The sequence below is a fragment of the Alosa pseudoharengus genome, unplaced genomic scaffold (genome assembly GCF_046254945.1).
Source record: "Alosa pseudoharengus isolate Yale_2024_CS ecotype anadromous, Long Island Sound unplaced genomic scaffold, YU_APseudo_1.1 YU_APseudo_1.1_scf_5, whole genome shotgun sequence".
Lineage (NCBI taxonomy): Eukaryota > Metazoa > Chordata > Actinopteri > Clupeiformes > Clupeidae > Alosa > Alosa pseudoharengus.
This window is the reverse complement of record NW_027468837.1, coordinates 5174657-5186915: the sequence shown is the minus strand read 5'-3', so window position 1 is coordinate 5186915 and position 12259 is coordinate 5174657. Positions and strand designations below refer to the sequence as shown.

Sequence of the window (12259 nt, the reverse complement as noted above, 5' to 3'; positions counted from 1 at the left end):
TGTTCATTTTTACGGCTCTTTCTATGGCTTAGGCTATGAGCGAAATCTGGGGAATGGGATCCCATAATGTTACCATGGTGACCATTGCGGTCAAAACACCGTTTTGGGGGGTATAGGGGAGAACCGGCACAATTGTAACACTTTTTTATTTTTCCAATTCAAACTCGATTTACACAAAGACGATAGACTTGAGAGTTGTGAAATTTGACCAGAACAGAGTCGTACATGTCTACTCCATGAAAGTTGAAACAGAATTTAAAAAAGATGTTATAGTTTGTCAATAATTTAACTTAAGCCATAAAAAAGTGCGGTACAGTTGTATAGCGTCATGAATGTAACAGTGCTAAAATCGTGAATCCTATAACATATTTTAACACAAAACAGTGCTGGGTTAAACAAAGAGCATCTGTTTTCATATAAAATCAAGAAAAAAAGTCCAAATGTATGACTGTTAAAGCTAATTTATTGCATTATTGATTAGCCATTGCAGACCATATTACGGTGTTATGCTAGCTCACAATAACCTTTAAATATGCTTATTTTGGCCATATCCACTTGATAAAACCAGTAAATATAGTTGATAAACTGCTTATTTCTTACATGTCTGAAGCATTTGGTCCAACAGTGATATTTCAAGTTGCTGTGTTAACTTTAATTGGGTGATGGCGGCACAAAAATCATAATCCATAACTCGCAATAGAATGCGCGATAAAATCAGTTCATTTTGCCATAGAGACTGCAACGTTGCCACAAAGTAATGTCGCCATGACCAATTGGCAACTTATAGGCAACGTTGCCATTTGGTCGTGTGTTAGCTGGGTGGTGTTACAACTGACCCGCACAGGTCATGTTTTTATTTTCATTTAATTGTGCTGTGACTACATAAATCAAATGGGACTCATGTTAACTTGAAACAGAGGGACTGAAGATATGAATGACATGTGATTGAATCCACACACTCAAATTTCACAAAGCAAACTTAAACAAACAGTTGCGGTTAAAAATAAATAAAAAATCGCGATGCTTGAATTTTGCACCTTTTTGCTTAATATCTCTGGTCGTATTTATAGTAGACCATTCATATTTTTTTACATAATTACATGATATGTGTCTGTTTACGTTTCCGTAGCTACACCATATCTTGAGAATAAAACACTGTTACATTTGTAGCGCTGTTACAATTGTACCAGTTCTCCCCTACCATGGAATGAGTGCTTGCGTGTCCACCGTGGTTTGTATAGAAATTAATATTAAGTGACATACACGTAAAAGGGCAGTTTTGAGGAAGCTTGAACCATAGGCGCCGATACCGTGGGTGCTCCGTCGCTCGACCACCCACGGAAAATATCGAGCACCCACGTGTGCCAGCTTACAGTCTCGGCTAAATTTACATTAATTTAAAATCAAACATCGCAGTTGATGTTAAATTCAGCATCTCTCATAATGTGATTGGCTATGTTGCTGTCAATCCCCTACTCCATATCAACCACCAATGAGAGCGTCTCTCGTATGAAAATTCCTGACACTTCCCTGTCGGTTCTTCAGCAACGAATGTTCAAAGTGTATATAGCCCTGAATATCATTTCAAAAGTAGTCTGACAAAGCTTATTGTTTTGTGACACAGCTAAACACTGGTACCTCATAGAACGTCTATAACATAGACTAGGTGGTCGCGACTCGCAAAAGTAAAGCAGATAGAAAGAACTCACGCAAATCTAGCCTACAACACGCAGACAGCTTCATGCGCACGGGAGAGAGCGCGCGCACAGGTGTTTTATGATTGTTGGCTTCTGATGGTATCTTGCTAATTCACTGAAGAAAGACTTATGATTAAAGAACATTCTGAAAAGGAAAGGAGTAAGGCAATGAGGAGCAATGCTATAGTGGAATACTCACTCAGAAGGACCTGAGAGTGCCACTGACGACGTGACTGCCTCATAGGCTCACAGGTTGGTGAAGGAGAAAGCTACATCTAGCTGAGCCCAGTGACTATGCTTTTGTGAGAAGGCACACCATTCATAGGCCTAAGAATATCCCTGGCAGATTTTTACAAAAAATATGATACCATACACGCCTTTTAGGGGAGCGCGGGGCACAAAGTAACGCGGGGTTAAATGTAACACGGACTTTTTCCCTATTTGCAGGGGGTTGATCGAGGCATGCTATTGGTCAGTTAATCACATTACTATGAGACGGTGTTCCACAAATTGTCAGTCAGTATGGACGTGTTTCCACGTAGATCTGCAGCAAAACGCCTTTTGAAGACATCAACTTAAATGTCTAGGTGGTACTTGTTGTTCCATTACTGAGTTGTGGGTGCAGCTCACTGACTCCAATCTTCTATCATCTTAATAACCGTCTTGTAGGCTAAAAATGAACACCGTTTTGAAACATGTAGCCAACTCATAGCAGGAGCTAGCTTATCTTATAACAAACGTGACCCAGCGGGGTTAGTTGTAACGCGCTGTTACAACTAAGCCACTCATACTGTACAATGATGTTGCAATACAAAAATATGCCCGTATTAGTGTTAGTTTAGTTAGTTTTTGTGATATTTTGCATTTTGCCTCATGTGTTTTCAGGTTTGAGGGCTTTTCTTGGCAGGATTGACCTTGGTTAGACTCATTTGCTTCCATTGGCGCATATTTCTCATGTTATTTCTCCGTATAGAAAATAAAGTCAATTTTCGACACACGTCTGTTGTTAGTTCATGACTTATGTATCATAAATAGTCAGATCCTATTCTATCATACACATTCAGATACATTTATTGAATTCATTTAATTAAAAACAGCCTTTGGGATGAGTGTTACAACTAACCCCGCATATGGGGCAGGTTGTAACATTTCACCTATCGCCACTCTCGGTGGAATTGTAAAAGAACAGTAGCTCCTACAAACAAACTTCCAGTGCATATGTGTAACAGAGATATGTATGTTGCTTGTTAAAAAGTATAACTAGTGAAACTCAAATGATTTTAGAATTATTTAGCCATAACCAAAAAGTGTTACTTTGTGCCCCGCGCTCCCCTACACCAGTGTAGGATATGGCAAAGTTTGAGAACCACTGCCTCCACTTAGCCTACTGTCGGCTAATGCGTGCTTCTGGATGGATAGGCTATATCTCGTTTTTTAACGGCGTGATGTCAACACGAAATATAATTTCTGTTTATAAAAACAAAGCAAAGTGTTTTTCCTTTTAGTTTGGGTTAACGCAATTAACCTTCTGAGTTACGCAAACTGTTCTGGAGTCAAACGACGGATCATGCGTGATTTAGGCGTAGTGTAGCCTAGGTGACTGAAAGTGCACAAAAATTGTGAATTTGCTTAACAGCATTTAAGAAATGTCCTCGGGGGTGACGCATGGACTCCCGCAAACTGTATTGGCGTTTTGTGTGTCGGCCGCTGTTGATTTCCTAAAGTGTTTAGTCCGCACGAAGTTTGTGAGGTCAGACAGACAGTTGAAAAATGGCGAGTGAACAGCGTGTGTGCAATAGTGTGGAGTTTCTCTTAAAGAATTAATTCGAAATACTTGAGTTTGTAGTTAAAATAGCTATCAAAGACCTAGGACCTGACCAGCCCGACATTAACATCGTATACCAACAAAGGACAAGAGTCGGTCATTTAATCGATGCTGGGGAAAGCTAATATTGCAACACAACTCGATGAGGGCTACAGTGTAAGTGCGAAATCGTAGGCCTACGAGTTTGTTCACCTGAGAGTGACACAGATAAAGTAAGGCTGATTGCACAGACATTTGATGGGGCTATGTCATGAGAGGAGCATCTGGTGGAGTGCGTAAGAAAGTGCAAGACGTGTAGGCTAGTCGTGTACCCTAATTGCTATGCACATCAATTGAACCTGGTGATGGAAAAGGCTGCGTCAGCAGCATCCTCAGTGCGTGTCTTCTTCTCGGATCTTTATGGTTTCTCCGCTTTTTTTCACAAGATCTCCGAAAAGATTTAAAAGCTTATTTTGGATTGTTTCGAAATCATTGAAACATCTGGAGATTTTGATACAATCTCAGTTAGAGAGGCTAAAGGGTTTTCTCGAATGCTCTTAGATCCCGAGTTTTTATTCCTTTTAGACCTGTTCTACAAGATCATCCCCCGTGTATGTGCTCTATGCACAACTGCAGAAAAGAGCAATTGATGCAGTGGAGGCACACAGGGTTACAGACAAGTTTGTGGCCAACATGAGAACGATAGGCCTACGTGATGTCCCGTGCCTTTGTGCAAAACATACCAGTGTCCAGGATAAGCGCAGGCCCACTTCTAACTTTGCGCAAATTGCCTATGAAGTGTGTGACAATCATATAATAGGTCTACTTGAAATACATTTTTATTCGTATACATTTCATCTTATTCTATAAACCGTTCAGATGTAGGCCTAGGCTATGTGGCTTGAATTAATGCAATGTCTATTTGTTTGTTACAAATAAAACTCCAGCAGTTCATAACTAGCCTATTGTAACTTATTTTAAAATGAAAACATGGGTAAATCATCATGAATTTCAATGATTTGGCTATGACTTGACTTGCTTGACCCAATCTATGACTTGACTTGACTTGCTTGACCCAAGCTATGACTTGACTTGACTTGACTTGCTTGACTTGACTTGGACTTGCTTGAGACTTGAAGTTAAGACTTGAGACTTGCTTGTGACTTGCACATGTGTGACCAGTGGTGGAATGTAACGAAGTACAAATACTTCGTTACTGTACTTAAGTACATTTTCCACGTATTTGTACTTTACTTAAGTAGAATTTATAGTGCATACTTTTGACTTTTACTTCGTTACATTTTACAGCAATTATCTGTACTTTTACTCCGCTACATTTCTATAACACCATCGTTCCTTTTTTGATACATTTTACAGTTTTTTTTTCTCTCTGACAAACACGTTTGTTCTACCAGGGGGCGGGGTTGCTACCAAAGATTCTGGAGCGCTACGTGCCCAGCTTCTAAATCTTTGAAACATAAGCTTCTAGTCTAGACCAGGCAAAGCGTGAGCTTGTAGCCATCTGCATTCGGTAGGCTATATTCACCAGACCCATGGCTACACTGGACATGCAACTGTGTTCTGTGCCTTTCTCTGTCTGTTATCTGCAGCGTTAGGGCCTCCTCTCCGATGAGATTGCTATCCGCGGATCAGCTAAGTTACAGGCTATGCCCATGCTTCTGTCACACGTCTGATCATTTGCGGCACAAATGAATGATAGACTGTTAATGAACCACTGGCCGAAAAAAACGTAACATTTTCCAGATTAGGCAATATTTCTTAATTGTGTGTGATCAAATAAAGATGCATAGCCTACAAATGGGGGGTAATGTGAGCGCTCATTCAATGTATGTGCGTCTGCGCAAGTGAAATTGAACCTAATCATAAAGACACTTTTCTCAGCAACTTTTCTGTTCAATCAGCAGAATTGGCATTACGATCCACCCGACGTTTCCCTTGTCTACCCCGTTAAACTTCAGGCTCTCGTGTTTTGCTGAATGATATTTTACTTAGCAGATCACCCTAGATATCCAGAATTACAGTCTCTAGAATTGTAGTTCAGAATGTAAACTGGGCCACAGATGGTAAGCACAATTGCATTAGCTTAAAACTATCTAGTCGAGTATAACCTAAAACTAGCTTAATTAAAATGCCACAGCCCATACTGATTTTTACTTTTAGAATATAGATATTAAGATAATAAATCATTATGCAAATACTTTTACTTTAATACTTAAAGTACATTTAAAAGCAGGTACTTTTTACTTTTACTTAAGTAGGGTTGTCATTGTGGTACTTTTACTTTTACTGAAGTAAATACTTCTCTGTGTATTTGTACTTTTACTTAAGTACTGAGTTTCAGTACTTCCTCCACCACTGTGTGTGACTTACTCCCACCTCTTCTACAGAGGCATATTACAGTAAGTTCTGACGTCGTATAGGGTGGGCAGTGGCATGATCTGCCCACCCGACCTTCTACTAACCGCGCTCTAGCTGCAGTTCCATTATCGGTCGACAGATTTACATAGACAAACAGCAGGCGCTGTTCAATTTCTTCAGGGCACCAGAAATGAAATGTAACGTTACAGTAGGCCTACAACAACTATGGATATGATCAACGAGATCTTTGCTTTTTTTTCGAAATTTCTTTGCAAATCATACAAAAATGTAACATGATTGAGTACTTTGCCACTGATTACAATAATAAACAAACAACATTTTATTTAAAAAAAATATTTTGTGGATCTACTTTTCTAGTGGATGAATTGTTAGTAGGGCTCTGCCCCTCCTGCCCAAGTGAACGAGCCGCGTCTGCAGTAGAGGGAGAGCAGCTTCACAGAAGAAAACTTCTGACGGCAAATTTGAGGAAAAGTTGGTAAACCACCCTTCTTACCTAATTTGAGGTTGCTGATTCTGAATATTTTGTTTACTAAGCTCAATTCTGAGTTCTAAGCCGCATAATCAGCATTTTAACATAAAATAGTGATTTTTTTGCTTATTTTTCCCTAAATTGGGTTGATTTCAAAAGTAAAATCAAATAAAAGTGTTCTCTAAATACATGTTTGAGCATTAAAGAAGCCATACTATAGTTTATTAACATATTTAATGGGAACATGATTACAGTTAACATGTAATAAACTCGGAAATTCTAATCAAAACACAACCATATTTTTATTGCTAACATAGTGAGTCACTCATGTGGTGTTTAATGCATTTCATCACAATAACAAGTTGCACAGATAACCTTCAACTCAGAATATATCCTACAGTACATATGAATTTAGATAGTGGGAATAAGCCTAATGCAGAACTGCATCTACTGTCGGCAACAACCGACAAGTAAAAAACATTTTACTTCTAGTAACACTGGATTTGGTATGTGTGCTTGCCTCCATACTAGAGCTTGATAATGTGCTCTACTAATATGCCATTGAGCAGCATCACTTGTTGGTGGTAGAGCCTCCGATCCTCGACATCTAGAAAAGAGGGTTTTCTACGATTCATCTTACGATCGTTCGTTTGTTTTTTCCGACTGTTTCCCGAACATGCTCGTAGCATGAACGCGCGTGCACTTCTCTTAAGATGCTCTTAAGGGGAGCTGTCCACGTTAATAGTTCTGAAAGATTCTCTAATTTGAAGGTGATGTCAGGTGACTGCACGTCACAGCTATAGGCCTACCATTTAAACTTCGGATCTACACATTAATTCACATCAATACGAAAATAGAAACACTTTGACATCTGCATGTAAGCATCCCAAGTGTAGGTTATATACCACACAGACATAAATAATTGTAATTATTTTAAGATTAGATTGTTGCACCACCATGCAATAATTTTTTGCAGTGTCACATTTGAAGATAAGAAAGAAGTCGAGTAAGAAAGTGAGGAAATGTGTAGGCTTAGATTTTGATGCAGTACAGACTAAACCACATGTTGCTTTCTCTGCTTTTTACCTCATAGGCCTAATAAAATATAGCTTTCACTTAGCAAAGATAATGTCAAACTATTCTGGCAACGTCTCGTTTCATAACTTGATTGCATTTTTGTCCGCTTTTCATCACATTATTAGTCAAGTCAAGTCAAGTCAGATTTATTTATAAAGCGCATTTAACATGCACATAGTGCAATCCAAAGCGCTCCACAAACAAGACACATAATTTCAATTCAATTCAATTTATTGTGCTTATAGAGCGCCAAAACATAACATATGTATCATGGCGCTTTACAGAATGTAGGCAATCAGAGAAAGAAGGAAAGAAAGGAAGAAAAGAAAAGCAAGAGAGAGGCCCATGGGTAACAGGGGCGAGGAAAAACTCCCTAGAATTGGAGATATATATAGGAAGAAACCTCGAGCAGATCCACGACTCAAGGGCCTGACCCATCTGCCTAGGGTCAGTACATGACAGTAAGGTCTGTATACATGACAAATGCATATGATCGTCGGGTGTAGAGAATAAGACATGGTGTTAAGCACTTGAGCTGAAAGTTACAAGAGGTGGGATGATTACGTATCCGTTATGGTAATTCATTATTCCTGATTTAGTGACAGAAAGTTCAATAGTCCAGCATTGGAATTGTCCAGGGGAAGGGAGTTGTCGAGGGGCATGTGGTGGGTTGGCAGACGGGCCAGTAATCCGGGCAGAGTTGTCATAGGCTGGTGGTGGGTCGCTAGGCTGTACGGGCCAGGAGTCCAGATAGGGGGCAGTAATAGGGCAGTCGAGGACGGGACTTCAGGTGAGATGGGTGAGAGGAGGGCCAACACACAGATGGTTGATGACTGGTGATGATATACCTCACAAGTGAGGTACAGTAAGGGGGAAGAAAGAGAGATGTAGAGTGGGTTAGTATTACTGAAAATCAAAATGGTTAATGTCAATAAGTAATCAGTAGTACTATATATTGTTACAGTATACCATGGTGGGAATAGGCAAGACAAAAGATGCCGGATGGAGCGGCGTAGTCGCCAGCGTACCCATGACATCAAGACAAGACAAATACATTTAAAAAATAACAAATACAAAAAAAATGCCGGACGGAGGGTTGTGGCTAGATGGGATACAGCTAAGAACGGAAGTCACGTAACAGATAGTGAAAATCTCCATAGAAATAAACAGTATCAGGACAGGAAGTAACCTAACCCTAACCCTAACCCTTAACTGTATCCCTTCTAGCCACCACCCGGACGGAGCGGCGTAGTCGCCAGCGTACCCGTGACACCAAGACATACAAGACAGACAACAAAACAAATAAAAAAAGAAACCATTAAATGACCATTAAATGTAGGCTATGCTATTTTGCATGCTAAAATCTGATTCATCACAGGTAAACACAATAAAGAATGGGAACGTAAGTTGGATTATGTATTCTAAGTTGTAATTCTCATATGTCCTGTTGGTGACCACAGTGAGAAGTACTGTTAAGACGATCTTAGCCGGTAACGAGAACTCTGGAGCACTCGTAGATCTACGAGTGTTTTCACGACGCTCTTAAGCTACGATGGTTTCGGGAGGGACTTTACGACGCTCTTAGGCTTAAGATGCTTTCGGGGAACTGGGCCCTGGAATAGTGTTGTCACGATACCAAAATTATGACTTCGATACAATACCTACCATAAATATCAATACTGAAACGATATCCAAATCCTAAAATATCTGGAAAAGAAAGGACGCAGGCCTCCAAGTGTATTAAGTCATTTGTGTTGAATTTGGTGCACTTTTGGTCAATTCTGGGTTTTAAAATTCTAAACTTCCTACATAATTATAATTTTTTTAGTCAGTAAAATAGTAGTTTGTGTGTGATTAAGTCCTTTATCGTTTGTTATAGCTCATTTATATTGTGTGGTGTTTTGGCAATACATTACCTTTAAATAGCCAAAGTAGGCTAGATCAAGGTCAGTGTTCAAATTACTGCATGCAAATCACTTAATGCTATGCAGAAGAGCCTAATCTTTAGGCCATCTGATGTAGGCTACCCTAGGCCTTCCCGTGTTTATGGGATTTCTTTGACAGTTGCAAAGGGGAAAAAAGTAGTCTTCTTTGCTCCCAGTGTAATTTAATAAGTACGTTTCGGCTTCAACCACTCAGGTCTTAATCAGATAGGCCTACACCATTATCTGTTGCAATATCTGTGTGCATTCCTACATTAGGTCTATTTCTTTGATAGTTAACATCATTTGCTACCACATACAGTAACAAATACCAAATAACAATACAAAAGTTTCTCACAAAGTTTCCTGTGTACTTCTTAAATGTGCTGCAGTCAGATGGGTGTCCTAAAGACATAACTAGATCTTGAGCATCTATTATTGTGTGAATTGAGCAGTTTTTGCAGTGATCACTACTGGACATTCCACATTGCTAGACAGCACTTGAGTGAGGATAGACTTATTTCCACTTCACAAATAACCATCGCTATCTGCAATAGCTACAGTAGAGGGACATTAATTAGTTCATAGCTGAGGATTTGTCCTAGGTCCACTTCCCTTTCAGCATCATATGCAGTAATGATGTACTGGAGAATGTTTCTTTTTGTTGCACTATAAAGTATATCTTGTCTAAATTTTTACATTTTTTGCAAATAATGCAATCTCCATAGCATTCTTCAGCACTCCTCAAACATGCACACTCTTCCATTTTTCTGCATGGCTGGAATTTGAATGATAGGAAAGAGCACCAGTGAGATATTTTAACTAGGCAAGCACAGTCGCTTTTACAGTAAAAAAAAAAACAATACAATGTAAATCCTCTGTAAAGACTGACAACTGTTCATAATAGTTAGTGATAAAGGACTTTCTACAGAAAAATGAGCAATCACCTACTATTTTATTTCTGTTTATTTATACTATATATTTTTTACTGTTTATTTCCATTTATATTTTAATTTTAGCTTTTAGCTTATTTTCATTTGCTACTTGAGGGTCATTGGGGTAATTTCTATCCTGTCCTACAAAATATCTGATACATAAAGAATATATTAATGCCTTATTTTTTGCAATTCCTATGATATCTGGCAAAACCAAAAAGTAAGTGAATTATGCTAATTAGCAGACTTAAAACTCAAAATTGAGCTTGGTAAACAAAATATTTGAATTCAGCACCCTCAAATTGTGTAAAATAGACCCTTTACCGACTTTTCGTGATGTCACAGGTACGCTGGCGATTACGCCGCTCTGTCTGGCACCTGTCTTGTGTCTTTTGTTATTTTGTAAATTGTTTGTTTGTCTTGATGTCACGGGTACGCTGGCGACTACGCCGCTCCGTCCAGCATTGTTTGTCTTTATGTGTCAATGTCTTGTGTGTGGAGCGCTTTGGATTGTACTAAGTAGGCTACATGTTAAATGCGCTTTATAAATAAAAATGACTTGACTTGACTTGACTTATTCTGTATAGCCGGATCTAGTGTACAGCTGATACATTTTGGTATGTACAGTCCAGGGGAAACAAATTAAACATCCTAAACTATATATTTTTTTAAAAGCATATAACCTGTAGATGAGACATAACACCAGTTAAGACATGTCCCATCTTCCTCCATGAATGCACAATGCATTGCCCTCTATTCTGTATAGGTGAATCTAGTGTAAAGTAGGTACATTGGGCATGTCCAGTCCAGGGAAAACAAATTAAGCACCCTAAACTATATATTTTCTGAAAGCACATAACCTGTAGATAAGATATAACACCAGTTAATACATGTCCCATCTTCCTCCATGCCATGAACAATACATTGCCCTCTATTCTGTATTCATGGGTTTCATCAGGTCCCTTTCCACAGGTGTATCAAAGCACCATGCAGCCTGCATTGATAATCAAGGTGCTTGATTTTATACACCTGTGGAAAGGGACCTGATGAAACCCATGAATATACAAATCTAGTATAAAGTGGATACATGTTGGCCTATGTTGTCTAGGGAAATCAGATTAATCACCCTAAACTATATATTTTCTGAAAGCATATAACCTGTAGATGAGATATAACCTGTAGATGAGCAGTGTTGGGCAAGTTACTTCAAAATCGTAATGTACTATGCATTACTTATTACTGTCATTTCAAAGTAATTTGTTACATTATAATATTACTGTCTCTGAATTGTAAGGCATTACACTACTATTGCATTACTTTTAAGTTACTTTCACCAAAATATCTAGAAATATGGATTTGCCATTCTAAATGCAGTTTATTACGCTCAATGCAGCTCATTGCTCTTCCAATGGAGGGAGATGTGGTATAGCATAATGACTGAGCTAGGCTTAAGGCTAACAACATACAGTAAGAATGCAATAGGCGCAGTGCTCATGATGCAAAACAAGGAACAATCATAGTCAGAATTTTGTTAAAAACCGACAAAAGGTCAAAGTCTGGTAAATTGTGATATAAATACTGTAACTTTAAGGCCTAGGCCTGCTCAATAGAGAGCCTATTGTAAATCAAAGCTTAATAAAGACATGTCAAGATGGTGGCCTACTGGCCATTTCGGTGCCCTAAGTGAGTGGCTTTGAGTGAGTGACATTTAAATGGTAACTCAAACACCTAAAGTAAAATAAAAGGCCTATTATACAGACCATTACTGTGTGTTTTTTAACATTAATTTCTGAAGAAATGCTGTTTTCTTATAAATGGTGCACGGTCACTTTAAGAGCATTGATCTTTACGTTCTCATAATGCCCTTTTTCCAGCTCTTGTTTACAAGCCTTGTTTGTTGAGTTACATTGATAGCACAATATTAACAATAATATGCACAATGTTAAGTTGTTTTA

General features: G+C 38.7%; 1 protein-coding gene across 1 annotated transcript in view; it reads left to right on the top strand.

The window, feature by feature from the left end:
• Positions 1–1525: 1525 nt before the first annotated feature.
• Positions 1526–12259, top strand: part of ippk (inositol 1,3,4,5,6-pentakisphosphate 2-kinase) — a 134051-nt gene continuing 123317 nt past the window's right edge. The window contains exon 1 of the mRNA XM_076269094.1: positions 1526–1949. The gene's annotated coding sequence lies outside the window, so the exon portion shown is untranslated. The remainder of the gene's footprint in view (positions 1950–12259) is intronic.